Raw genomic sequence first — 20,713 nt, 5'->3', positions numbered from 1 at the left:
AGGAGATCTTATCAATTCATGGAAATTTCGTGAGGGCTGGGCTCAAAAGGATGGGCACAGGCTCTTTTCAGTGATATCCAGTGACAGGGCAAGGGACAGAGGGTGCAAACTGAAGCACATAAAGTTCCATTTAAACACGAAGAAAAAATACCTTACTGTGAGGGTGACTGAGTACTGCAAGAGGCTGCACAGAGCAGCCATGGAGTCACCTTCTCTGGAGATATTCAGAACTGGCCTGGACTCGGTCCTGTACAAACTGCTCCAGAGAAAGTGTTCTATCAGGGATGCTGGACTAGATGATCGCTAGAGGTCCGTTCCAACCCCAACCATTATGTGATTCTGTAATTTCACAGTGAATACAGACAAGATGCTCTGGGAACAGACTCAAGGAGAAAAGTAGCTTACTTGGACAGACTTGTCATTGAGTACAAACCTAACCAACCTGAGCCAACCCTTGAGAACATGTCTTACTTATGTCCGTGATCCTAGCAGTCACTCCCAATAAACCCAGACTAATTGTTAGAATCAGGACCTTGATTATAAACCATTTTACACCAGTAAACCCTGTTGCAGCCACAGTGACCAGAAAGCACACTAGAGGTGATCTTGAGCAGAATTTTCACATTCTTTGGTTCTGCAAGTGCTTGCTAGATCACAGAAGTAAAAAGACCATCTCACACTGGTCAGGAGGACACAGTTACACCAGTGAACTACAAAGTTTACAGCCCAGGGCATTCAGTGGCTGATGGTGCTGAATTGTTGGTGTGCCTAAATTACTGATGGCCTTATTAAAATTGTGCTGAGGCTGGGGACCATCCGCATGCAGCAGGTTGGAGGCCCTCACTCTGCTCTTTCTGAAAGCTGTCCTTGTCATGCCAGGTGATGACAGGGGGGACTCTGGTCCTCTTTTATTTTGCCTATCCACTTGCAAATCACAATTTAAAATACAATGAAAACATCATCTTAATATTCCTTCTAAGATATACCAAAGAGGGGTTTCTTTGAGTTATTTTTTTTTTTAAATTGTCCTCTTCAATACTTGAAGATAGAACCAAATACTCAGACTAGATCTAAGCAGACCTAAAGTGCAGGTGAAACATTAAACTCCAAATACTACAGCTTCATCTTGATTTGGTGCTAATTCATATATATTGCTTATGCATAGCTGTTAACTGAAGATGTTGAGCTCTACTATTTTTAATGATAGTCTAGGGTATTGCTGATGAGACAGTAGAGCCTTTCATAGCCAGGGCCAATCCATATTTGGTATGGAAGTGCCTGAAAGTCACTGAAGTTCAGTATTTGGAAGGAAGACGCAGCAGGGATAGAAAACGTTTGAGAGATGATCACCCACAAACCTCAAAGCCCTCTTGCCTTTTTTCTTCATCACTCCCCCATCAGGAGACATGCCAGAACAGAGAGTATAGAATCACAGCCTTGATCATAAATAACCTTTGAAACTCTCCATAAATAACTTCTGAAATTCTTGCCATTCACTTTCTCATTTATACCTTGCAAGTGAAAGACCATTTGTACAGCACTTTTGATAGAACCCCTTCCCAAACATTGAACCTGAGCCAGACACCCCCTGAGAGGGAAATATAGCCCAGAGAAGTATGAGCCCAAAGCACTCCTCTTCTCTGTTAGCTGTTTTTGTCAGTTTCTACTGGAAAACAGCACTACTGGGACAGCAACTCCAGACAGAAGCCCACATACATCCTTGGTGAATGTCTGCTAAATCAGAAAGATTATTTGACCATAAAAAAAAAAAAAAGAATGGAGCTAGAATAAACATAGCAATTTTGTTTAGAGAGAAAGATTTATCTGCTAAGCTTATTTCTCACTCTTTCATGGAAAGATCTCTCACCCCTCTGCCCTACTGCCCCCACAAGCAGAAGGTTTCCTGAAGAGGCTGGTCCCACATTAATCTCACAGTCTCATTGCTCTTTTCCAGCCATAATTCTGGGGGCTCTCCACATCCTGCCTTCTTGTAAAGCCCCCCCACAGTCTATTCCTCAGAGGAAGAGGAGTCCCATACCTTTCCACACTACCCCTTTCTCTGCTGTCAGTAATTGAGTTCAGGATCCATTGGAGCTGATGGCTTGGGCTCTGTCCCCTCTCTCCAGGGTGGCCATCCACAAACTGACCAGTGATGGGCTGGACTGAAAAGCCCAAGCTATTCTTCAGGAAAAAAAAAACCAAAAAAAAGGACTGGGGGCTCAGGCTGGAGAGGCTACACCGACAGTGCAGATCTCCATCCCAGAACAGCTATGCCAGGAAAATATTTTAGAAGACTGAACTAGTGTCTTATTGCAGGATTCATGCCCAATTATTAACCTTGTAAATATTTCAGGTTACACAACATATTATACCTTTGGTTTATTGATATGCCCATAGATTATTAATCTTTCATTACACTAATTAATTATCATAGTGATTTGGCAATTATCTTCTGTAAAGTTTGGCTGGGACCAGGTGCAGCCTCTCTCAGTGCCTTTAAAATGCGTTCCAGATCCTTGCAGAATGCCAGATGAAAGATATGGCTTTATTAGATCAAAACTGGGCTGCTGACACCTCTCCCAGAATATGTATTGACAGCCTTGCTGTCTTAAAAGGTACAGACTGTGTGGAACAGCTTATAAAAACCTTGGATGCAGAAGCAAAGAAAAATATGCATAGATTTAACACATATCACTATGCCCTTTTCATATTCCCACAGAGGCTGGAATTAAGGCAGAAATTTCATCCCAGAATCTGGTTTATGGATGGCCTAGAGATTTCATGGAGGCATTTGTTCCAGAGACACGACTTAGTCCTTTCTTCAGCTGGAGAAATCTTATGTCATGCACTGCGGAATGTGGTTTACTAATCACCGGCGCTGGTTTGAATGGCTCCATGGATCAAAACTGACTTTACACAGGGATGCCAAGTGCATTTGCCATTCTCCCGCATTGATCATTAGGACACTTTGCTTGTGAGGATCACACTGGGAGTCATTTCTTTGATGTGTGCAAATGCAGGAAAAGAGCTGAGGCTTTTACAGGAGCTGCTTGACTACAGGTAAAGAATGCTGCAGCTTCGGGGAGGGCCATTGCAAGACAATTAGAGCCTGCTTGTTCTGTCTTCCTATTTACAGGGCAGCATAGCTCATGTTGTTTAGGCAGGGTGTAGATTTTGTTTCTGTTCTTCAGAAAAACTCATCCAGGCGCAGCTATCACACGTCCTTTTCAGCAGGAGCTAACTTTAAGCTCTATCCTTTTGTTCCCTATCACCACCCCTTTCTTTTCTGCTCTCTTCACCCTCTGTAAGGTAAGCTAAAGCTGTGCCATTGTGATGGTCAGTAGTCACTCTGAGCCAAACCCCTGGCTATTTTGAAATCAGTGTGAGCACTTCCACTGACTGCAGTTGTAAGAGGATTAGACTTGTATGCAGTCAGCTCCATTGAAGCACAGCAGACATGTTCTCCAGCTCCTCAAAAAACACGTGTAATAATTTGGCTGGCTGTGATTGCTGCATTCTCTTGCAAATGCCACAGCCCTGGGGAATAGTGCACTTTCCACTTCTGCCTACCTTCCTAAGAGGCCTCTTGCTCTAGTCCTTAGGAGAACAGCCACAGACTTCAGAAGAATTTGGATCAGCTCCTCAGCCGGAGTTTATTCCTGGCCATGTCCACATTGCCTGTAAGTATTGACAACAGGCTCATTATGGACTGAGCGCTGCACAGACTTTGCAATCCTGCAGTCTTTAGACCTTCTGGGCAAATGCTCAGCACACTTGGGAGGTATTTATCTTCTTTCAGGCTGATCAACACAGAGAACACGGCCATTGAAGCAAGTTCATTGGTCTGTGCCCACATGAGGTGGCTGAACAAGAAATGTGTAGCTCCATTTCTGCCTGATGACTGAGTTCCCCAGTCTGCAGCCAAATGAATTGCTGCATGTGGGGTCTGCACCTCTGCCGTCCCTGTGCCATCCATCCTCCTCCTGAGTGTCCACCAGCATCATCAATCCCCGGTTTGTATGACAACACCTTCTTGTAAAGCCCGTGAGTGAAAATTGCCTGGCCACAGTGCGTGAAAGGCTTGCCCATGGATGCAGGAAAAGGACACAACAGAAACCTGCAGTGAGGGTAAGGCCAAACTGAGCTACCTGAGCTTCTGGCTACAGCTTTCAATTGTGAAGTACACAGCAGCATCCTGGGGAGGAAAGGGTACTGCTGGCAGCCAAACTCCCGGCTGCAGCTCTGCGTTCTGCTAAAGAAAATGAAATCTCTGGGAGAAAGAAGAGCCTTGGAGACACTTACCATTATATTAAGAGGAGACGTTGTCTTCAGGAAAACTCATTCCTGGATTTTGTTTTTTCACGTTGGTAACGAAGAAGCTCAGGTGTGAACACTCCAAACACCAGTAGGGATAAACAAGGACTGCTTTGTCACTACAAAGTTGTTAATGGAGGTTACTGGTGCCACTTATGGTGAGCTGAAGCTCTCACTGTACTGATGTAACACGTAAATATTTGAGTGGCTTTGCTTTTTCAGATGAGCTCCCACTGTCCTTCATTTTGGAGGCAGAGGCAGCACATCTGGCATTTGGAAAAACAACAACAATCAGCAGCCCCCTCCACCCCCCACATTATTAATATTTAAAAACTGTCTCCAGCACATGAATAGAGAAAGTTTATTATCATTTCTAATTGCATAGGCCTGTGTAATGGGTTTATGTAACATGTCATCTTTTCTACCGAGCTCACCACTATATGCTTTGAGAGCCCTGGAAACATTAAATAATTTAGCCTCAAAATACCCCCTGGTGGTGTGCTTCGGTGTCATTTGTCTCCATTTTACAGATGGGGAACCAGTGCAGAAAACCTACCAGCGGTCTCCCTCAGGTCACTCCAGGAGCTTTTGGCAAAGCTTCAAAATATTATGTCTCTACAATTTTTTTTTTTTTTCCTGAAAGAAAAATACTCTGGGCCAAAGCAAAGCTCACAAGTACTGTAGCTGGGTTTTGGAGATATTACAACCTGCAGTCAGATTTCACCTTGATGCCTAGAGCTACAGAAGATCTACACGGGAGAAGACTTAGGCTGGGCTAAATTGTGGCTTACATGGCAGAAATGTAAGTAGGATTTAGTGCTTCAAAAGTGAACACCAAAATGACAAACTGATAGTTTACCCTAAAAAAATGAAAATAACATCATGAAGAGTGGTAAAATGGCTTTAAAATGTAGAGACTAGGGAGAGCAGAACACTTTCCTGTTTCATCCTGATGTAGCAAATAGGTTTGACTAAACCACCTTTCTTAGTATTCTACCCCGTCCTTAGGGGAAAATCCTTACAAAAAATAAACAGAGAACCTGGGTAATGGAGGAGTTCTAATGAGATATTTTCATAAAAAAGTTTTTAATACACTGAAATATTTCACTTTGACATTTCCTAAACAAACCTTAACCTTTTCATACTCTTTTAAGAATTGATCAACCCAGCAGAGAAAACAAGAAAATATATGTATATGTTTTAAAATGGAATTAAATAACTCAAAACAAAACATGACATTGACATTCAAAGGAAACACTGGACACAAAAATTAAATTTCTCAGCCTACAGTGAAATAAACAGCTTATTTCCTGATTCATGCCACATTTTCAGGTTTTATCCAAACCAGATCTTTTTTCACCCTCATTTTTGGCTCAACCAGGAAAATATTTTCTTTTTATTCAGTTGACTTCTTCTTTTAAACTTTTTTTTAACCCTTCAAATGTTGACCAGACATATCAACACATTTCATGGTAAGTGTCTTTTCATCATCTCTTTCTTTAAGGTAGTTTAAACCACAAGTTTATATGGAACTTGCTTTGCTAAGTTTATACTGACAGTTCAGATCTGGATCTGAAATCTGTGGATTGCTGCACCTCAAAGACAGTGCATTGATATATTTCAATCCTGAGGGATCTGTTGGTTACAGCTTGTGAAATGCAGCCTTGTCCCAGCCCTACAGCTGCATCTCAATCCCACTCTTTTCCCTTAAAACATCCATACAACAAATGCAACCACAATAATTCAAGGTCATACAGAAGTGGTAGGAGAAGCAGCACACAGCTAACTAAAATGGAGTAGTATTAATAAGGGCAGAATGCAGCCTAAATGTGAGAAAATAAAGAGTATTCAGCTTGGGAATAACCTATTCCATGTTGTGGAATGTGCAACCTTGGTAAGTAGCCTATAGGTCTATACCAAAACTCTTGGCATGCTCCCAGCCTTCATGGCTCCACCTACAGAGACCCCTTGGAGCAGTTCTCAGTGCACTCCTGTCAAACATCTGGTGGAAGAATGTGAACCCAGATGCCTCGGTTTTAGACCCAGACAAATCTGCTTTAATTCTTTGTGTATGCTGAGCCCATTCGATCAGGGTGGCTCATCCCTTGGATATGATGGGCTTTGTGGATGAAGAACAGATTGTGCAAGATGAACCCAAGGAAGATGGAGATTATGCTGGCAGGCAAAAGAAAGCACTATGAATAGTTTATAGACCCTCTGTGTCAGCCTTTCCATACTGTGAACAGCCACAAACCGTCTGTTCAGGCAGTGCTCCAAGAAAAGTCCCAGAGCCCTCTGTCATGGACAGAGCACACCGAGGCAGAGATCTCTGCCATCCCTGTTTGGCTAGACGACTCCTTTCCATCCTGGCACAACGTGTCCTGGCCTTGGGCAGCCAGGCTTTTGTCACCTTCTCTTTGGATTTCAGGACTGTGATCTCCCTTTGGAGAGTTCAGCTGATACAGCTCCTTGCAGCAATATGAACAACTCTGAAGGTGTCCTTCTGTCCCCTCTGCTGCCCATGCTGACCCCTCAGAGCTTACAGCAACATTCTTGGTCTTGTTTTTCATCCTCATAGACTGGGCCCAAAATACTACAAACACTGCAGTAGGCTCCCAGTTGCAGATGCTGTTCTTTGCCATGCTCAAAATTCCTGTCATTACATGAATATTTCACTGGTCAGGTGATGGAATTTTCTTGGCACCAGGGGATGATAATGTGACAAATATTGGTATTTCTAGGAGTGGTTCTTCCACAGGTGGTCCCAAGCCTTATGAGTTTTCATTGCTGGTACCAGGTTTATTTCTTCAGCACTGATAATCTGGGGTACAAACGTGGATTTGCTGTCTATTGTCTACACGTACTTAAAAAAAGAAGGAAAAAGAGCAAAGTGAAAATCGTATTTTGTTAAAGAATATTAAAATCCTAAAATCAGACGGAATGTGCTGTTCTGCCCATGGGAATAAGTAATGCCTTGCTAGTGCCAGTGCATACTCTTCTGGAAAGTGCCTAAATCCTGCAATAAGGATGGAAGCAGAAAACCAGCATGGAGCAGATGCTTGGATATTAGGCTGATATTTGCATAAGTGCTCAGATGCCCATCTGTGTTTCCACAGTATCTCCTCTTGACTGGAAGCTCACTGTTGCAATGAAAACACATTCTCACAGTCCACTTTGACAGAGACTCAGAGGCTTGTGCTTTATCAGGCATGTGTTGCACATCAGAGAACACAGTTAGTTTCTGTGATTCAGTTCATGAGCACAACTGGTTAAGCCAAAATCTTGTGATTTCTTAGGGAAGTCCACAGCCAAGTGCAGCTTCACAAACAGCCCCTCCTCGTAACAGGGGTAGGGTTTGCTCAGGCCCAAAGCTACCTTTAGGATACTACACAGAGAATGCTTTTATCCCACTTTTTCAGTAAAAAAACTCTCTTAAAATTGAAAGAAGTTCTAATTGTGAGGGGGATTGGTTGAAGGAATTTGTCCTGAGCAGTGTGAATTGTCTCTTTGTCTTAGTCTTCTTTTACTGCTGCTACCTACTTTTTCTGGTGACAGACTACTCTGAATTTTGTCAATCTAGTACTAGATTTCCAGGCATATAAGGTTGTTTTTAATCCAAAAATTCTCTGTGGTTTTGGAACTAGTTATGAAATTATGGTATATGCAACTTAGTCCAAGCTGCTGATGTTCCAGTCTTAGAGCTTGGAGAACTGGTAGTAAGCAACAAACCATCTTTCACTCCTTCCAGTGACAACTCATTCTCTCTTTCCACTCCTGTATTATGAAATGTCTTTCTGCAGAGCTAAAAGATATATATTCTGTGGGTGGGAGTAGGTGTTTACAGCAATGCTGGGCATTGAGAAACTCTAAGAGAGATGGATCTTTGCATGGCAGGAAAGGAATATATCCTGACACAATGACCTCGAATAAAAATGACAAGTGAGGTCCTCTTTCAGCACAAAGTAATGTCCCCAGAACAGGCATGACACAGTTAAGCAGATCCTGGATAATACTGCAGAAAAAAAGTCACTGATAGATACCTGATTTTTATCCCTACAAACTCTGTCTTTCAACATAGGTACTTTTCAAATAAACTTTACAAGAATGCTGGTGTGATCAGTTCTTTTTGGTTTTTTTTTTTTTGTTTTTTTTTTTTGTCTTCTGAACACTTTAAAGGCCAAATGTATTTCAGTGCCTTTCAAAGTCTTTCACATCATGAGAGACACACCTGTAGATTTGTACAAAATGAAAATGGGTGAAATATCACATACTTCATTGGAACTGCTAATAGTCAGAGCTGAAATTAAACCCAAATATTCTGAATAGACTACTTTGACCAGTAGTTGTTGTTCAAAATCACATACAAAAATAATTCCTACAATCAGTTTTGAAGAAGTTTGTAGAAATACCAAATCTTTCCCCAGGTACCCGTAGGGCTTTAGAAGGAATGGATTGAACAAAGAAATGTTTGCATAGAAAGGTAGTATCTTTTCATAGGCAAATAGAGAAAAAATGTGTGAAAAAGAGGCATAAGAGTTCTTTTTTTTTTTTCAGATTGGAAGCAAAAAGTTTCAAATTATAGTGTACCTTCCAGAGCTAAACCCAGTGTAATAAAAGACCTGTTTCAGTCCTTCTGATAAAAGTTTGCCTTGCTGATATCCTTAGGCCATCACAGCTGCACTCACATCACAACAACAGTCTTACTACACTCAAGGTATCAAATTCTTTTGTCTTTTTCAGAGGACTGGAAGGGACCATGGCAGGTTATCTAGTCCATCTTCCTGACTTCAAATCAGAATCAAATACACCTATATCATTACTGAAATTTATTTATCTAATGTGTTCTAAAAGACTTCTAATGACAGACTGCACAGCCTCCTGAGGCAATCTCCTGAACCTTACTTACTGCAATTTAAACCCATTACTTCTCTGTCCTATCCATCAGAGGCATGGGAATCTCTTCCACTCTGTCTATTTCACAAATTTTTATTTCTTGAAGACTTTTGCTTAATTCTTAATTTTGCCTTTTTTAAGTTAAACAAAACCAGCTCTCCCAAAATTGTCTCACTGGTCTTTTTCTCTAGGCTATTTCTGACTCTGACTTTTAGGATTCTTTCTAATTCTTTCTTTTGCTGCCTGATACACTGTGTTTTTTTTCCTGGATTTTTCTTGCTATCCCAAAGCATTATTTACTTATTGGTGTGGAATATGAAGCATGATCCCAAAACAGAGTGAGCTTAGAGAGTGACCTCACACTTTGAGGAACAAGTGACCTTCCCTACCTCAAATTATTATCCCCAGAGCACAAAAGCCTGTTGGTACCCAAACTTGAGGTGAATATACATGCTTTTATCTTTGAAAAAATGTTTGATTCCAAGACAAGGTAGTAACAGCAAACTAAGGCATGCTTTCATGAAAGAGAACAGTTCTGAGTCATCTAGAAGAAAATAAATATTTTGTAGTAATAAGAATTGCCATTTTCACATGTTGTAGGCTCTTAGCATTACACAGAATGTAGCAGATAATTATTAGCATCAACCCAACCTATCAGATGGGAAAAGCAACAGTACAAAGAAATAATGAGATGAAGCCTGAAGCCACATAATGAGAAATAAACATAAAGATGAACAGAAAAGAATATTTCCTGATTTATGTTGGGTTTTTTTTTTTATTATTATTTTATTTTCTCCCACCTCTGCAGTCTGGCACTGAATTTTTTTCTCACCTTAAGGGAAGGTGCCTAAGGCCAGGTTCAGGCTGGAATCCACTGATGGAGTAGGGCAGAGGAGTCAGCTGAGCAAAGAAAGTGAACTTTCTCCATGTACAATGACTGGAGTAATGCAATTTACTCTGCTGGAGCTGTATCAGATCAATGTGATGCCATTCATCTTCCACCCTGTGCCCAGGTAATGCTTTTACCTCTTAGCTTTCAACAGAGAGGCAAAAGAATAAACTGAGATTAACTTTCATGGAGTTTTATTGCAAAACAAGTGTGTAAAAAATTATTTTAAGTGACCTAGATGATATCTTTTCGCATCAGTGTTTAACAATATCTGCTTCCATAGACGATGTAGCTGTTAGTACTGTAAGGATCCCTTAGGACAAAATCTTGTTGTAACATATTTTCTCTGCACCAAAGCCTACATAAATGTTAAATGAAGCCTCTTTACACAAATATAGGTAACAGAGGGAGAATAATCCTGTTAACAGAATCAGCATTGCAGTCGCTAAGTCATAATATTTTATTTATTTATTATGTCATAATACCTATAACAAAAGTAACTAGATGCTATAAAATAATACTTACAGACACAGAAGTTGAAATGGCACACCATAACCAACCCTTCATAAAAGCTACTCTCATCCACAGTACCCAGGGAAAGAAAGAAGAGAAAGTCAAGCTCCTTTCCAATCCCAAGTAATATTTAGTCACATTCCTGGCCAAGCACAAGAGCTGGGTAGCGCATGCTGCTTTCAAAGACACAACCTCCAAAAGAGCCTTAGATCACCATGCAGCACCCAGAGTGTGGATCTTCTAGCTGTAAAGGAGACAGAGGAAAGAAACATCCTTTTTCTAAATGTGGCCTACTGTCAGCTACTGGATTGATCCAAGCCAGACAATGGAAGGGTGACAGAATGGGTAAAAGGAACAGGGATAAAGTTTCTCAGCATGATGGACAGCAAACATAGCAAGGTTAAGGGATCCAAAGGACTGCACCTTGTGCCATGTGGAAACCCAGAAATATATCAAAAGAAGGGAGCAGGGGTATCTGTGCTGCATGTGGAGAGTTAAGTTAGGTATTTGATAGAAGAAGGCTGTCTGGTCAGAAATAGAGAAAGAAAAGCTGTCAATGCTGTAACTGCTAGCTGTGAGGGAATAAAATAGGACTTCCTTGGCCAATATCAATCTATACTGGAAAAAAAAAAGTGACTTTGAAGAGCTCTCAGCAGAAAAACAGCAAACACAACTACCCTCTGTTATTCTCAGCAAATCACTTGATTTTTCCTTCTCTGGCACTTGTGGTCCACCTCTCCCAAACTCAGCCTCTGCAATTTCTTTAACACTCAGAGCCTGAACAGATAGCAAGGGACAGTGCAAGGAGACAACAGAGTGACCAATGGAAAGAAAATCAGCACACTCTTTTAAGCCCCTCTTTCCTCCATGCCATATCTTTTTTAACTTTTCCTTCCAAAGAGAGACATGAAAACAGCATAATGCAGAGGCACTCAGATGGCACTGCCAACACAGTGCTTAGGAAAACAGTCCCTCCCTGACTCTGATAATTTAGCTTTGTTTTAGTTTCAAGCTAATGAACATTTATGCTGTAGCCAATCTTCAATTTATACCCATCTAGTCCAAAGCACAATTATATGCCGAGCAGAAAATGCAGCTTTGACTCATAATAATAAGATTGGCACTGTGTCTGGCAGCTTTTCACTCCTCCTTTTCATGCCTGCAGCCGTATCAGTTGGGCAAAGCTTTTGCCATATTTCCTAACAAAAGGTCAGGCTGGCAGACAGAAGGGGAGGACTGGGGGCTACGCAGTGTTGGAGCAGGACACCTTCTGAAATGCCCAGCATTCCCCAGAAAGAGATGTAGGAGAGGCATTTTCTCAGAGATCTATGTTAAAGAAAACAAGAAGAAATGTTTTAGACCCTGTGTTTGCTAATCCAAATTGTTCTGTCTTCACTGACAGAAGACTCTGGCTCATGTGAGTCTACTGTAATTTAGTCCTTTACCAGTGCAGACCTAGTCCTAGGGTGCACTTGATGGTGCACCCTGATGGTGGCAAGTGTGCTCAGGACATTTCCAACTACTTTTGAATCACTCTTGTCTATTCAAGACCCTCTGGCAGACTTCCCTTTAGGAAAGCTGGTACTGTGCTTAATTTGAAAGTCAAGAAGTGTCGGTAGTGTTCCCGGCTTTGCTGTTGACTTGCATGAGATACCAAAGCCATCACTTAATCTCCCTCTCTCTGCTTCATTTTCTTCATCAGTAAAATAAAGTGAACAATAACCAATTCTCCCATGCAGCAGACTCTGGACTAGTCAATGTCAGTTGCAAATGTGCTTTGAGATTGCAGAGTGGAAGTTATTAGAACAGAGTTGAAGAAGATAAGTGTCCCACAGCCATCCTTTGGAATCCTCTCACAGTCTCAGCTGTACATCCATTTATTTTCTGTCTGTGTCTGGCGCAGAGTCACTGCTGCAAAGCAATGCTCTGAAAAAGCTCCTGGTGAAAAATTCTGTTGAGAATGATGAGTCTCAGTCTGTCTGGAAGGTGACTATATCTATGAACAGACTTAGTCCTGTTAGACATCTTCTTTCTTTTGGCATAATACCAGACCCTATTGCATTTTCACCTGCTTAATGGGGCGGGGCACCAGCTTGTCCTTTGTGTAAATTCCTTTATTTCTTTATTTTTTCAACAATGAGAAAGAGTTCTACCTGGCCTCTTTGGGGGGAACAGTTGGTGGTGCCCAGAAGGGAGAAGCAGATGCTGTTGAGATATTCATGGTGTCCAAAATAGAAAGCAATTTATATGGACAATTAAGAAGAGCCACACGGGACTTTGGTGGTTGGAAGCTACAAGTCTCTAAGCAGACAATTTCTAGGACTTAAAAAAAAATTGAATTCACCTGAGGCCATGCAAGAGAAGGAAAGTTATATTGAAAGAACAATCCCCAAGTTCATTCACTAGGGCTTTCAGCTCCTGAATTGCACTGGAAATACAATATGTGGTGTCCTGTCATCAACAGGATTTAGAGGACAGAGAGAGCAGTCATCCCAGAACAGGTATGAAATTGTCAGAAAGAGTAGAGGCAAACCAAGCCAGGGTCTTTGAAAAATACTAAAATAGGATCTCTGAAAGTCTCTCTGTCTTGACTCTCACCTGTCATGATGCCTACCCTCCTCTGATTTTCTGTGCCCTAGCTCCTCCAGAATATTTTCTCTTCTCAGTCATGACATCACACAGGAAAAAGACCTGATGAAGGGACAGAAATATGGTAGAATGGGTTATATGTCTGACATTTGTTTTGTTGCCATTGCTTTTGTTCACTTGGCATTGGGCAGATGGAGAATGTCAGAATTTTCTGTTGACCTGACATTTTTCCTGCTGCTTCATCAATTAAGAGAGTTTCTGTTTCAGGCAGAAAGGAGTTAAATCAATCTGCTTCAGAACAACCCTAAGAAATCACTCAATTCCTTAAAAAGTCTCTGGAGGGGTGATTGCTATAGCCTGAGGGATGTGCAAGCTGAAGGCTCAGCAGCCACATTGACATTTGAAGGCATAAACGTTTAGGAGAAGGGACAGATATTACTGTGGTTTTGTCCCTTCTCTAGCTGACGACAGAGCTAAGTGCATTGTCTGCACTTGCCTGTTCCCTAGACATTGCTTGGGGCTGTCTTGTTAGGCCCAGAGTCCCACTGAGAACATGCTGCCTCCCAGCAATACAAAAAACAGGAGGGCATTTCTCACTCCATAGCCAGAGCTGGAACCCGCTGAGCAGGAGCTCAGAGAAATCATGCACTGACTCACTCCTTGCTTATTTGCACGTGTGAAGTTGGGCCAGCTCAAAAATCTCCTAATGAACCATCACCCTGCAGGATGGTATGAGCTTCTGCCCCAGTTCTTTGGCTGCTGAATTGAACAGTTTTAGCTGAGTAGCTCCAAGGCCTCTGCTGCATGCAGTGTGGGATCTCACAGGGCATTTCTCCTCTGGTCGCTTAACTCAGATAAAATCTCTGGAAACAGCTTTCCTGAAGCAGCCAGTCTCTCACAAGGCTGAAACTATCGTTTGCAAAAAAAAAGGATGGACTAGTGAGACTAGATATAGGACCCTACTTACTTCAGGTATGCTGAAGTCTATTTTACCTGCTTGTTTCATTCAGATTTTGCTGATGAAAGGAAGTATTTTCCATCAAGGAATGAAGGCTCTACTTTGTTGCAGCATCTTTTACTCATCTTCCCTCGCCATCTCTAACAGCTCTGATGGGCTTCCCATCAAACCCTAATTTTGTATTTGTATGTCCATTTACAGGATGTTATGCTGCTAAGACTTGGCACCATATGAGCTAAAGTGCTTTTTTTCTCTTAATTTTCCCTCTTGTCCAAGTAATATATGTCTAGCTCATTCCTTCCTCAGTACTGTTTTTGACACAACATATACAGATCTATAGGAAAAGTAGATGTCTGCATGGTACAACATTAATTTCTTGCTATATGATGTATTTTGTCAATCTGAATAAGAACTTAGCTCCTAACAGATAATACTGTAACAGGAAATTCTGTGAGATGTAGTCCACATGGCATTTGAGTCCCTGGTCTCTAATGTGAAGGAGTTTTCTCTCTCTCTCATAAAATCAGCGGTTGGTTAATATATATTCTGCAGCAGAGCTCTTTCCTTTTCTGAGAAAACTTTCTAAACAGAACTTTTATTGAAACCTGATCATTACAAGAAAAATACCTGGTGTCTAATAACTCAAAACTTCCCATGGAATGTAATAGAAAGATTTCTGTGGAATAATTCAGAACTGCTTCTACCGATAAGGTATTTAGCCAAGATAGCCAGCAGGTCCTTTGGATATGTCTTCACTGCTGCTTTCCAGAGAAAGCACTACAGAAGAAGGATTTATTCCCTGGAATAAAAGGCTAGCGTGGAAAAGCAGAGTCCATGGGCATCATCAGAAGCTTGCTATATCTAAGCCCACAGCTTCACCACCTTGGCAGGCATGTGAGAGGAATAAATATGATACCAGCCTGCTGTTAGTCAGCAGAACTTCTTGGCATAAGAACATCAAGCAGGAGATCCACAGCCTTCTCTGTCTGATACCTGTCATCATCCAGGACACAGGCACAAAGATTCTTGCTTCCCCACTTCAGAACTGCCCAGACAGATGTAAAGGTCAAAGGAACAATGTGGCAGTGCTGTGGCATGCCCCCACTGGCTGTGCATTCCATAGGGATGAGAAAAAAAAGGGAAATTAAATTGATACTTTCTTTTCTTTCTACTGAGTGCCAGGAGCTGTTTTAGCTACAACACTCTAGAGAAAGGGGCTGACAGGCAGAAGGAGGGAAGTAGGAACAGTAGAACAAGACAAGATTAGCCAGCAGGGAATGGGTGAAGAAATCAAAAGTGGAAGGTCAGCAAAGCAGGAAAAAAAAGAGGGAGCAAGTATAAAAGCACATGGAAAAAAACTGAAATAATTCAAAGGTAGTTGCAAAATAAAGAGGAGAGAAAACATTCACTGAGCAGACATTGAACAGAAGGCAACCGTATGGGTTATCAATTCCAGCCTCCAAATACTACAGACAACAATGGAAGAGACTTTTATTGAAAAACATCCACAACTTCTGCTTCAATCCCCATTCCCATTCTAAGTCAGAAAGCACTGAAACCTCACAACACTTGATGCAAAAGAGAAAATGCTGCAGTGATTACAACATGTCCAGCCAAGACAATGGGAAGGATGAAGGGATTTGGGAAGGACTCGGACTCTTGCAGCTGCAGGCAGGTTGGCACATTCTGATATTTCTTGAGAGTGTGTCATGCTCAACATGGCAATAGAGGAAGTCCAGGGGGGCAGTCACTCTAAACAATCCTTGCTTTTCATTCCAGAAGAAAATCTTTCCCAATGCCACATCCAATCAATGCTTTTAATTCAAGACACATCAGTCAGGCAGTACCACTAGGAGAACCAGCATAACCCACTGACTATTCTGTCTTTAGCCTTGGATAATTTCTTGTTTGGGTAATTTAATGCTTCAAAGGCAGATCAATTTGCCCTCTCCCCACTCCTCATTCCTCCCATCGTTACATACACATCTGAGAGAATAAAGAACTGGGAAATGAAGGGACTTCCTTCTTTAACCCAATAGTGGTCAGTGGGATCTCTGAAGCATGAAATTAATTAATTAAAATATAAATGCAGTGTAATTCCTTCTATGAACTCAGCAAGCTCTACTTTTTAATTATTTAAGTTCCTTGCCCTTGTTATCCTGTAAGGAAGACCAGAACTTCGTTCCTTTGAAGTTTAGAAACCTTCTCCTGATTTCCCAGCTAATTTATACTCATCTGATCTTTTAGCACTGCTTTACTTCAGCTGAAACAATCCTCCATCCTGGTATTTGCAAAGAGTGCATTTATGAAGAAAAACCTCACTCTTTCTCATCTTTCTTCTGCAAGTCTAACCAAGCCTCCCACACACACGTTCTAAAGGTCTGTTGCTTCCCCTCACCATCCTCACAACCCTTTTCCATGCATCACTTTCCTTTTTTTGACCAGAAGTGACCCAAATTGGCCGCAATATTTTAAGTGAGGCCTCCTCAGTCCCTCATATCAATGTACTACCAAAATACTTCCCTTTCTGAAAATATCCTCGCCTGATATATCCCAGAATCACATTAATCCTTTTCAAGGCAATGTCATATTCCAGCAAAAAGGCAAAGAAAATGTGAATCAGAAAAGGGAGATGCTGAAAAGGAAAAATGAAAGCATCCTGAGGAACAGCAGACAATTCTGGAGGGAGAAAAAAAAAAAAAAAACAAAACCAACTGCCCTGCAAACGTAAAGACATAATCAGCTTTGTAGAAAAGGTAATTCAAAGGAATAATGGAAAGTCAGAAAGCTGAGGCGAGGCACATCTGTACAAAATCACGGCGCACTAGCTTTGCACGACCTCTCAGCTTCATGCCAAGTCTGTGGCACTGCTTGTTCATGTCAGCATTTTGGCAAAAGCAAGACTGACAGCATCACACTGGCCAGGGGGGGATCTGAGTGCAAGGAAGGCAGGGTGCTTGGATTTGTCTGGTGAGCCCTGGGGAGGCCCTCTCCAGGAGAACTCATGGGTTGTGCCCCCAGGGTGCGGTGCTTTTTGCACAGCAATTTAAGAATTAGCACTCCTCTCGTGCTCGGGTGTGCATGTGTGTGTGTGTTGGATATGTATGTGTTTGACATACAAAACCCACAGCATCTTTTCTGAGACCTAAAATTTCAAGGCTAATATTTTTTAATAAAAATATTTCACTGTCCCATAGACATGCAAATATTGTCCTTTAACCTGCTAAAGAATATAATGGAAGATCTTGGAGTGCTTTAAGAATATTAATGAGATGTTATAATAATCCCCAGGCAGTGTATGCTTATGTATTTTCTGTGTATTCCACAAAGAGACGAAGTAAGTCCTGTGCTAAGTTGCCTCACTATTTTCTGTAGTGAAATGTGATTATGCTTTTTCTTTTAGTTATTATGTTGAAGAAGAACTTCAACATTGAAGCATTTTGCAGAACTTTAAAACAGAAGGTGGAGGAATAGATAAAGCTCTACATTTTGCTGCTATACAGTAAAGTTGATGGGTTTTGCTTGTAAAAAGACAAATATATAAATAAAACCCAACAAATATTCTCATGAGTGGGTTGTAGAGCAGCACCTTTGTTTCTGCTAGTGCAGAAGGAAGCTTAACTTGCAGCAGACATGCGATATGTCAATTCATTTCCATTGTATTGGCAAGAAGGAACACATACAAGACAGATTTATCAAGCTATCTGATAGTCTAAGAGCCAAGAATTCTTCTTCCAGCCCTCTTCTCTCCTCTCTGCTTTCCTCCATACACACACATGCACAAATAAAGGCAAATCTGCCACTCTTGCAAGCATAACACTGTGAAGTTCTGCAGCTTTATTGTGGGTGTTTATCATAAAGCATCCTTATCTGTTATCTGCTTATAAAGAAGGCTTTGGCATGTTATTTCAGAGTAATAGCCGAGAGCGAGTTAAATTGCATTAACCTTTAAAGCTGGCATTAATGGGTAACCGTGTCAGGAGACTATATTACTGTACAATTTCTTTTTCTTATTCTTATGCTGACTCTGTCTAGAGATGGGTTGCTGTTTTTTTGGTTGGTGGGGATTTTTTGGGGGTTTTTTTGTTGTTTTTTTTTTTTTTTTTCTGTGAGTGCCAGCCTTACATCACAGACTTTGAGCTCTGAGCGCAGCATTTGTGCTCTAGGAAAGCATTCAGCTGGAAGAAATGTAGGACTGGCTTTTCCTCAGTGCCAACAGACAGCAGGAGAGAAGCAGGTTCTCGTGGCAGAGGCTGTACATCTTGTCCTTCGGCACAAGCAGCTGGTGATTTGGTACATGCTCCACACCCGTGTCTTATTGCAATAAGGTGAGTTCCAGGCTAGGCTCCACTCTGAGCCTGAAGCTGGCAGGGCAGGACTTGTTACTGGACTTAGCAGTGAGAGATAAGCCCTCTCCTATCGCTTCAGAAGGTTGTCAGACAATCATCAGGATAGAGAGATCTTAGAATTGAGATTTTTGGATGTGGGGGCTAAAATGCATGAGCTGTACTGCATTCTCTGTTGCTCTGACATGGAAGACTTCTGCAAGGTATTCCAAGTGTGCAAGCCCAATTTAACAGCCGCTTTCCATGAACAGGGACAGCTGGAGCTACTCCAGATCTATTATGGTGTAAATGGAACTGGAACGTGGCCTACCACTTATCAGATATTCTCTTCTATGTATTAATTATACATGTAAAAGTCCTGTATTTAGGAATAATCGCAATAATTTATCACTTTCAGAGAACTGTAATTGCAAACACAACATAACCATTCATCAGCTGTTTCAGATGGAAAGGAGTAGGCTGAGAGAAGGCAGCAGCCTCTTTGATCACATTTTGATTGGGAAGTCTCTTCATTGCAGGTTTGGTTTGTGAACTCTCCTCCCCCTCATAACTCTTCAAGTCTTCTTCACGAGCTGTTTATTCAAAGAATACCTCTGCTTGACTCACGTCTCATCACAATCCCTCACTAGCTTTTGAAGGAGAGCTAGCAGGAGAGTGCTGTGAAAGGACACAAAGTCCCCACCAACGGCATTGCTGAAAATCCAAAATGGACAAAAAATTGCAGTGATCTACAAATCTTTCATGTATTGGGAGCCATCAGGTTTGGCATTTGGCAAGCCTATCTTACCAAAAAGACCTGTCTTTGGGAAAGGGGTAAGGGGCCAGAGTCAGTTTTAATCCCTCTCAGAAAAGGTCCTGGTAAGAGCATCAGTCCTACACCCTAGGCCTCTGCCTAAGTGACATGCCTGGGGTAGTGCAGTAGTGCTGTGAGACGTGGCTGCCAAGGAGATGAGTACAACAGGAGAGCCCAAACAGAAGAGAATATGATTTGTCTTGGAGAGCCATTGCAACAAAGGTGCATGCTAAATACAGAGCCGCTAGAGTTTCTTGCCAAAAGCTAACATTAATTGTTTCAATTAACACTGCAATTAACATGCAACTCAGATAAATACTTTCTGTTTTCTTTTACTTGTTTCTTAAAAGAAATCCATAACTGATTGTTTCCCAAGCTTTCCCTGGGAGCACGGGTGCTGAGCTGCCCTTTGAAACAGACCTGTGCAGCCTCTTATACGCGGCTGATCCTTGAGGTTGGGCACTGCCAGCTGGGGAGGCTTCCAGGCCTTCAGGGGCACATCACTTTGTGTTTCCTCATGAATATTTGGTCACGGGAGCTGTGCTCAGTGGCATCTTTTTAGCCTTGTTCTCAGAGATGCCTGTCACAGCCCCTGTGTAGGTGATCACGCTCCCTCCTTCAAGTTGTGGGGATTCACCATCACAGTGCAATTCTGCAAGATGGGCACCAGCAACCTGGGAGCTTGCACATCATTTAGGACTGGTCTGGTCCTGTGAAGTTTTGGGCAGCTTCCTAGGTGGGGGAACACACATCACCAGGTCTGGCCTGGTTTTGTCTGCATGTATCAATATATTGCCCTAAAGGAGCTGACCAAAAGCCCTCCCTTTTCTATTTCTTTTCAATTTTCTATTTCCTTTTCTATTTCAAACAGCAGAAGTTCATCCTGTTAGTTACAGAAGTGCCAGCTACAAGCCTCGGGGTGTCAGACAAAATCATGTGCACGTGAGCTTGTACACCAGTAAGGCCCCAATTTGAGGGGGAATGATTCTGGGCTTGCAGCTCTACTGAGGGTTTTGAAACAATGCCTTACATTTGAAACTGTAATAAGGATGTGACTCTCTCCCTCCAGAAAACAAAGGAAAAAAATGACAATCATTGGTAGAAATGGTGTTGATTTTTCTTAATGATAGATGAAATGAATATTTCGATGAGAGTGATGGATGCTACCAGTCAGAGTTCTTCTTGCTTCTTACTACAGCAGCCAGTGCCTCTTTATGTACCCGTCTCATGAAAGTGTCAGAGATATTTAAAAAGAAGGGGAAAAAAAAAAAGAAGAAAAATGCTAAAATTAAAATGGAGAAGAAAAAGTCATTTCACACATTTAATGGCATAATGAAGTCTTTTTAATGTAATTTTCTTTACTCTTCTGATTACATATTCACAAAGAGGATCTTCACTTCCATCTTTATTAGGCACTG

This window comes from Parus major, chromosome 1 (assembly GCF_001522545.3).
Source record: "Parus major isolate Abel chromosome 1, Parus_major1.1, whole genome shotgun sequence".
Classification (NCBI taxonomy): Eukaryota; Metazoa; Chordata; class Aves; order Passeriformes; family Paridae; genus Parus; species Parus major.
Note: the sequence above shows the minus strand (reverse complement) of the source record.